Source organism: Cupressus sempervirens, chromosome 2, assembly GCF_028749045.1.
Source record: "Cupressus sempervirens isolate cs-2001-9-10 chromosome 2, ASM2874904v1, whole genome shotgun sequence".
Taxonomy (NCBI): Eukaryota; Viridiplantae; Streptophyta; class Pinopsida; order Cupressales; family Cupressaceae; genus Cupressus; species Cupressus sempervirens.
The window spans coordinates 344,248,829-344,258,066 of NC_143119.1; the positions used below are offsets into that span (position 1 = coordinate 344,248,829).

At 33.3% G+C, this 9,238-nt stretch overlaps 1 non-coding gene across 1 annotated transcript; it reads right to left on the reverse strand.

Moving 5' to 3' along the window:
• Positions 1-5,839: 5,839 nt before the first annotated feature.
• Positions 5,840-6,056, reverse strand: LOC149572532 (small nucleolar RNA U3). The gene has a single exon (XR_016360347.1). It is a non-coding gene; the product is annotated as a small nucleolar RNA U3 (small nucleolar RNA).
• Between the last annotated feature and the right edge of the window lie 3,182 nt (positions 6,057-9,238).

The following is a 9,238-nucleotide window of genomic DNA, read 5'->3' on the forward strand; positions in this document are numbered from 1 at the left end:
ATAGGGAGGCCTCGAGTCAAAATTTTAATGCAGATAAGTCTAAAATATTTTTCATTAATACCCCATCCTCAGTAGAGATAGACATTTGTAACACTGTAAGATTCAAAAAGGGTACCTTTCTATGTAAATACTTGGGGTCTCATTGGATAAGGGCACTAGAAGCAATAAGCTTTGGGGGGTATTTTATCCAAAGTCCACCAAAAAATCAAAGGGTGGAAAGGGAGATGGTTGTCCAAATGCTAGTATAATTACCATAATCAAATATGTTTTATCAATAGTCCCTATTTACCAAATGTCAGTTCTCCCCATTAACCCATCCAACATTAATAATTTAGAAGAAAAGTTTAGAAATTTCTTCTTCCAAGTTACTTTTGGAAATAATAAGTTCTCTTGGGAGAAAACTTTCCAATCTTTCAAGAATGGAGGGTTAGAGATTAAAATTTTGGCTAAGCAAAATCTTGCATTAGGAGCCAAGTTGGTATGGAACCTTCTTAAGGATCCAAATAGGAAATGGGTTTCCATCCTTTTAAATAAATACATTGTCAACACTAATCTTATTAATCTATTTAGTGCCCATAGTGTTGTGTAGTGTGGAGCCTGATCAGTCCCCAAGTGGGAGATTGTTAGATTGTGGTCATTGATTAGGAAAGTATTGTACATACTTCATAATTCGTGGGGTTCGAGGCATCGCCCCAAAAAAAAAAAATTGGTACTATTTGCCAATCGTTTTGGTACTATTCGCCATTCGTAGATTCGCCACTAAAGTTATGGCTAATTATGGCCAACATGTTATAACCCTAAAGCGGTTTAATACTTGTATAAAAGGGTTTAGGGTTGGGTATTTTTCATTATGTTGTGATGTGAAATTGGTTCTTGCGGCGGTATTGAGCTGTAAGGGATTACGGATTGTAATCAGGTTGTAATCACTGGATTGTAATAAGATCGAACTTGTTGTTTGGTGGACGTAGCTCAGGGATTGGGTGAACCATGTTAAATCTTGGTGCCTTGTGTTCATTTCTGTGTGATCTATTATTTTCTGTTATTGGTTATATTTGCATGTATTTTTTATTTCTGTCTGTGGTTTATCCTAACACATAGTGTAATGTCCCCAGTATTAGGTTAGTTTGGGACAAGTAATTCCTACAAAATAATGGTTAGAATCACAACAATTTATAAAATAAAAACTATATTACTCTACCCTCTGATTTAACTCCAATCTTAAGGACGTCTTCAAGTTGGGATTCCTAGCTCATAGCTACCTTGCAATCTTCCTGGGAGCGCACCCCTTATGATTCTTCTTGAATATGCATCCTTTATCCAAGGCTACTCACATATGCATATGTTGACAACATCGAAATATTCTGGCACATCGATTATCGGCCATGGCAGACAATGGAGATTTTAATATCTCTATGCTCCATGCTTTGATATCGATTCTCAGCCATGGCGAACAATGACGATCTTAGTATCTCACATGCTCCATGGTTTGAGTTCACATTGATTCTCGGTCATGGCGAACAATGGAGATCTTAATATCTCACATGCTCCATGCTTTGAGTCTCATTAATGTCCATGGTGCTAACCCCAAAGGTTAACACAATATTATCCACAAGTATGATTCATTAATATAAATAAAGTCATAAACATAATTAAATAAATATAATCCATAAACATACCTTTCTTACCTTCTTCTTTTCTTGGTCCATGTGGCTCTATCCTTAGTCGACCCTTCAATGAATTATTCCTTCTAGATTATCTCAACTCTATATTTACTTTCCAAAATTCTTCATTTTCTAATTATAGGGAAAGGAAAAAATATAGTTTTTCATTTTTTCTTTTCCAAGAGTCACAACCTTTCATAATACAAATCCTTTGAAAAGTCAGAGCACTTCATAGTTATAATCCTTTCAAAAATTCACAACACTTCATAACTAAAATCCTTTGGAAAAGTTCCAATATTTTATAATCAAAATATTTTTGAAGAGTCACAACTGTTCATAATTATGACCCTTTCAAAGGTTCGCATCCTTTCAATATCACTGCTACCTTTTTCAAAAAGTCACTTCCTTATTTTCTTCATATTACTTTCCTTTTCCATTTTTCCTTTTTGAACTTCTCTCTTCTCTTTTTTTTTCTACTCTTCAAAATAAACTCTCCTCCCTTTTGTATCTTAATTTTAAGGAGTCATGTCTATTTGTTAAACATCTCTTGACTTTTCATTAGATTTAGTTAATTTATATTATTCTATGTTATATTATTTATTTACTTACTTATTTGTGTTTATTTTATTTATTATTAAATTCTATTTAGAAAGTTAACATACTTTCTACAATATTGCCTCTTGTATTTAATTTTCTTCCTTTTTTAACTCATTTAAATTTTATTATTTTTTAATTATTTAAAATATCATACAAAATATTATTTTATTAATAATATAGATTAAATAATTATTATTTCCTTGTTTTATATTTTAGTATTAGTTTTAATATAACTTTATTATTTTTTTAATAAAATTGTATTATCTAATTATTATTGAAATTCTATCTTAAATTGGGAATATGACACAGTCATCCAAAAGGATCGAGAATATGGAACTTCATCAACTCTTGCATCCCTGTAATAAATAAGATATTATCTTGGGATATAGGAATTGGAACAGATGCACTTTTCAAGGAAGATTCTTGGGTAGGTTATGTTCCATTAGACTCACTTATATTAAATCTTAATATTAAAGATATACCATGTGAAGCTAGATGTAGGAGACTAGGTGATTATATTATTAAAGACATAGATGCTCTTTTACGTCAGAAGTGGAAAGATTTTAGCGATCTCTATTTTTCAGAATAACAATTAAAGTCTTTTAAAGATATTATCTCGAATAGAACCTTTTCAATTAAAGAAAGGTCGGATAAATTAGTCTGGGTGGGCTCTAAAGACGAGAATTATAGAGTCAAGGATGGCTATAATTCCTTCTCATCTATCCTCATCCATCCTTCATTTTCTCTTCCTATCAACCTTTGTTGGGATAAGAATTGTGCCCAAAAAGACGAGACATTTTTATGGGCATGATTGCAAAGAAAAATCCTTATTGTAGAATGGTTCAAAAAAAGAGGCTATAAAGGCCCCTCAAGATGTTGTCTATGTAAGAATAGCAAAGAATCTATTGATCAGACCCTTTTAAATTGTCTTTTTACTAAAAATTGTTGGCTTGATATTTGTACTAAACTAAATTAGCAATCAGCCTTCCATTATGACCTTATATTATGACCATATAGAACATCTCAAACAATGATGTAGAAAACTGCATAAAGGACTTTATAGAAACATTTGGAAAATTATTACATCCGCTATTACTTGGGAATTGTGGAAGGAAAGGAACTAACGTATCTTTCAAAATAAAGAAATGTCAGTCGAATCACTAACAAATAGGATGGAAGCTAGTATTACAAAAAATAAAAACAATAGACTTTGCAACCAAAATCACAATGAAGGAATTTTCTCTATAATGGACAACTCATTCCTACACAATTTGGGCAAGGGGGTAGTTCTAGAAAAAATATGAGGGATCAATCCAAATGGGTGCCTCCACAGTTCAGGTGGTTCAAATTAAACTTTGACCAAGCTTCTAGGGGAACTCTGGGAGAAGCAGGCATTGGATGCATTATACTCGATCATAACAGGAATGTAATAGCTAAATAGGCTAGGCCCCTATTAGAAATAATTTCCCCTTGACTATTCTCCATTTAGTCTTTTTAATTTTCCAAAATTGACAGATTTAAATTGAGATTTTGTTGTACCTATTTTTAATGCATTTCTTTCCATATTGAGTAAGCTTTTGTTCTCATACATATAGTAAATTAGGTCTTTTTGTTTAGTTCATATGTATCTTTTTTAATCTAGATTTAGGTTTAGGCAATTCCAAGCTTAGTCTTGATTCTGAATAAGGTATTCTTTTGAATGGTAGATCAATGCCATGTTGATCGTGTTCTTAGTATTAGAAAGATTTGATGCTCTCGGGTGTTTCTCTACTTTAAATTAGGAAACCTTCCCCTTTTGTTGGTGTATCTTGAGAGTAATAACCCTCATAACACACTTCTTAGGAGGCAACCCGAAAGACCTTTAAGTTTCTTAAGTTTTTTTATGATGAGTGACAGAGTTAAATTATTCTATTATTATAGGTAAATCAAATTTTTATTAAGAAGTCTTTTCATTTCAAATTCCATCCTAGGGCTCCTCATTTACTATATAAAGAATGCTTGAGTCATTTGTTTTTTGTAGGCTCTTTCATGCGCAGACCCAAGAATAGAGACTATTATTAAGCTTCATGGACCTGAGATACAAACTCCATTCGATGAGCCTATAACAAGAATAATAATCAAATATATGCGGATGTCTTCACACTTTTCAGTCATTCGAGTGGTATACATAATTTTGGGTAAGGAATTTATTGTTTATCAAGACCAATATAGAGTTCCTTCTGACATTTCATCAATGTTTGTTGCAATGGTTCATATGGCAGAAGCTAAAAAATATAGTATAGAGCTTCTTTGTAGGAGATTATTTAAAAGCATATATTTAGGTGATCTAGAGAATGTACTTATTTGTATCAACAAAAAATCGAATTATTCCCCAGCCCTGCAATTTCGACATTAATATGCTTGGAAGGAACAATGTTCCTCTTTTCCCTATTGTATTCCCTACATATTATAAAAGATTTAAAAAGTGGAAATTGATCATCAAGAGAAATGTAGATTTCCTCATGTACTTTCTTTATGTTAGATATCCCCCTGGTTATAACTCGATAGATCAGTTTATGAACGAGGACCAAGTTGGCTTATGGGAGGATATTGACAATATCAATTATTTCTTGAAGAACACTTTATTTATTTTTTCTTTTTTTTTTTATAGGTAAACGACCAAAGCCTAGGATTTTTTTAATTATTATTAAGGTTAATTATTATTATGTGTTACTTGTGAGTAGATTCGAACTCAAGACCTCCCTGATGAGAGGCTCACAATTTACCGATGCATTGTAGGCTCTGGCCTTCTTGAAGAACACTTTTGATCAATGAAAGTATTATTCTCAATAATGAGGTTGTCTATATCATAAATAAGCATTTAGAGGAAATTTCAGAAATAGGCTTTTGTTATCTCTTAAATAATACTTCATTTAAATTGATCATTAACTAGTAAGAGTTAAGTTTTATTGACTAATCATTCCATATATAAGAATAAGGATTATATTTCAATTAATCTTTTAACACCTTGATCTTAGCCAAGTTCTGGATTTGAGGAATTGTTTAAAAGGAGTTCTCAAGATGGAAAACCATTCCAAGAAGATATGAAAAATCGATTTAAATCTCATGGATAAAAAGTGTAAGGGCTAAACAAAGGGTACCTACCCATCTTTGGTACCCAATTGAGATGTTTCTATTATTATTTATAACAATCCTTAGACCTTAAAGCCATGGAGAAGTAAGAAATAAAAAGATTAATCACATAGTTATTTATTTAAGCAATCCCATTGGCTTTCATTTTCAATTAATTTATACTTGGATGATAAATTGCTTGACTTTACTTTGACCAAATTTTTATTTGCCAAAGCACGTTGGTTCAAACAATGTATGATTACTTTGACTGGTTCTCTGATCTGGACTCAATGACTGATGTCTTGATTTATATGATGATAAAATTCCAGTAATTGAGATGCTTCACTGATGATTTAAATTATTTTTTATGTTTCATGCACCCTGATTTGAAAATTTTCCAATTTATATGATTTTGATTTGTTTCTCGATATATTTTGGATTGGAAAGATAATTGCCCAGAAGAGGGTGGGGATCTGTCAGAACGCTGAGAGGCCTTCACTGCATGCTCAGAATTGTGCAAGCAGGACGTTCATCGGGAGGCTAACAGTCGCGAGCAACAGTAGACTCAGTATTCGCGCTCTGGCCTCAGAGCCTTGCTTCATCTTCCAGATTTATGTGCTTCTCTGTGTTTCATACGCAGACCAAGTTGAACAACCTTCAGAACAGATCCTGTTCAAGTAAGGTCGAACCAATGGTTACTCTGCCCTGCCTATCTAAATTGTTTGGTATTCTTTGTGCTATGAATGTGGGATAATTGCCACGCGCCTGGTCGGTTTCGCTTTAAAATACGCGGATGACATTCAATCTTCTATTTGGGCAGCAACCATCGATCAAAGCAGTCTCTTAGCATATATCTGATGCATTGTCAATCTATGAATATGCAGGGTTGTCATGCCAAAAAATGAATCATCGAACGCTAATCAGTTGAGTTCTACCAATGCTCCAAACTAGAATAGAAAGCAAATGCATGTCCTTGAACTTGAGACCACTAAATACCAACAAGAAAATACACATCCTAGAATAAATGTCGTCAACCGTTTAAGAAAAATGTATTATATAAGCTATACAAAAAAATGACGGGCTAGTGATTGTAAACATTACATGGAGACCATTAGATCAATGAGGAGGTGGTTAAGGAAACATAAATAGCTATTGATGATGCAATGAATTTTATTCGATGGATGTGCATGCATGTCTATTGATCTATATAATCATTTGAACTTCAGCAACTTTCAAAACTTGAAATAAAATGCAAGACTGATGAATATCGATAATGAAAATACACATCTTAGATTGATTATTATCAACTACAAAAAAAAAGCACATTCTTCTGAAGTACCTATGCAACCAAGAAATACACATTACCTAAAAGTGGCAAACTAGACCCAAAAAAACAAGTCAACCAGACAAAAGATAATCAAGTGTCCTCTATAGTTTATTTCATCACTTTGTTGAGCTACAATTGTCAAATCCACCTTATTCTTAAAGGTGGCTTATACATATCAAAATGTATAAATTTACGAATCCTAGTTGTGTTTTTGTTAGTGAAATAGGATTTGTAACTTGTAATAGCACTTGTAGGATTTTTATGTGTTTTCCAAGTTACTATTCCAATGAATATATATATGATATAAAGAGGCATGCCTCTTGAAGAGACATGTCTCTTTAATATATTAACTTACATTAGTTATAGTTATAACACAATTAATATACTCTCTCTCTCTCTCTCTCTCTCTCTCTCTCTCTCTCTCTCTATATATATATATATATATATATATATATATCACTCTTAATATAAGATAATTATTCCATATATAACATTGTCATATATTATATATCTCATATATAATTTATCCGACAGAATTATAACATTGACAGTTTTATATTAAAAGAAGCCAAAATTGGGGGCTTACTAAACAATATAACAAGAGGCAAAACCCTTGTCAACATTTCAACAATAGGAACAAAATTCAGCACATCATCTTACACCCTTTTTTAATATCAAAACTAAACCCTAGAATAATCATAAACAACAAGTTTAACAAGCTATTAACCATGAAAATAAAATATACCCAAATAGTCTCATAGATCATCTTACTACTTAAAAAGATTTTAAAAATACTACTACTACTAAAAGTGTTAATAGTCATCATATAATAAAAAGTTTTCAATACCATGCAAGTCAATATGATCAAACATAATAAAACAAGAATTAGAACAACCGAAGGCCAATGCCTCATTTCTCCTTGCATTTAAGTGACAGTGGTTTAGACAATAGTGTCCACATCCAATCATTAGCCAAAAAATTGTCTAGTCTCTTGAAGCTACCTCGTCTCCTTTGCTTGTGCCTTTTTCATTCTCTTGCTAGAGAAGTTGAAGTGTGGTAGCAGTGGAGTGCATCACCTTCACTAAAAAATTAGCGAGGGTGGTGAAACATCATCAAGCTCAGAGACCATACTATTAAACTTATCAACTTCCTTTTTGAGGCACTTCAAGTGTTCCACCAAAGGGTCATAATCCTAGCATTCAAAAGTGGCTTTCCCAATAGGCTCACCCTACACAAATGAGGGATTAGAAATATCCTCAAGAACTATCTTTCCTTTGTGGGGAGGATTACAAGGGGGGGAGGTAGAAATATCCTTGGTCACTGAGGCGACAGGGCAAGTAGCAGTCATGGGGGAGGTATCTTTAAGGTTCTCGGCTCCATTTTTAACAGTAAGGTCCATAATACCCATTTTCAAGCTATTTGAAACATGAGTAATCTCCTTGCTACTGATAGTAATATCATCCTCTAGGGTAGCTTTACCACTTGCCGACTTCGAAATCTCTTGCTCTTCTTTTGCATAAATTGTTCCTAACAACTTTCTATTTTTGCCTTGATTTTCTCCCCTTAATTTTCTCATTTTCTTTGGATTTCGAGCCTAAATCCTCCCCATCCACCTCGAAGGTTTCATCATCCATTTATTTCTTCCTAGGGTTAGAGGCAATCATGTGGAAGTGTTCCCATCTAACTCCCAGCTCCACATTTAAATTAACCAGATCAAAGGGAGGGTCAAGTTTTAGCTTCTTCTTGGAGGTAGTTTGGGTAGGAACTTTCTTATTTTTCTTTCTACTAAAAGGAAGGGTATCATGTGGCACCTAGTGGGTAGGGTTAGCCAAACTCTCAATAGGATTAGCAACAGAAATGATATTAGCCACTAGGACTTGCAAGAGGATAATATTGTGAGAAGGGAAAAGAGAATGATGAAATTTGTTAAGGCAAAGGATCAAGCCTTGATGGAGGATGACAAAAAAAACTCTCTTGTCAACTTCTCTCCAAAACCCCCATGACAAAGACTTCAAGGTCATGGAGAAGGAAAAAAATGGAATAGAAATTGAATCATGATACTGGAAATGATTCAACAAAGGGAAGTGATAATAGTAACTTACCCCAAAATGCCCCTTGAAAGTAAGATACTTTATAACTAGGAAATGAATTGGATGTTCCAAAGATCGAGAAATTGTTCCTTGTCAAAACCACCATACAATCTAACAGGAGCTTCCTTGGCCTTGAATAATTTGTTAAGGCTCATATGGCACCTTAGTAACCTTTTACCACTTTCTTCCCTTAGTTGAAATCTAGTGGCCTAAGAAATGACATCTTCATTGATTTCAAAGGTTATCCCATCAATGGAAACTTTTCTCTCATTCCAAGTGTTAACCAATTGCATGGAGTATGCCTCATTATAGCCCTTCATGGCCTCCATGAAAGGAAAAATCCCACCTTCTCTAATTACCATCTAGGCACACAAATCCTTACACCATTCATCCTCAATTTTTCTAGGTTCAATTCTAACCATATCACCTCCCATTTCTTGGTTAGACACAAT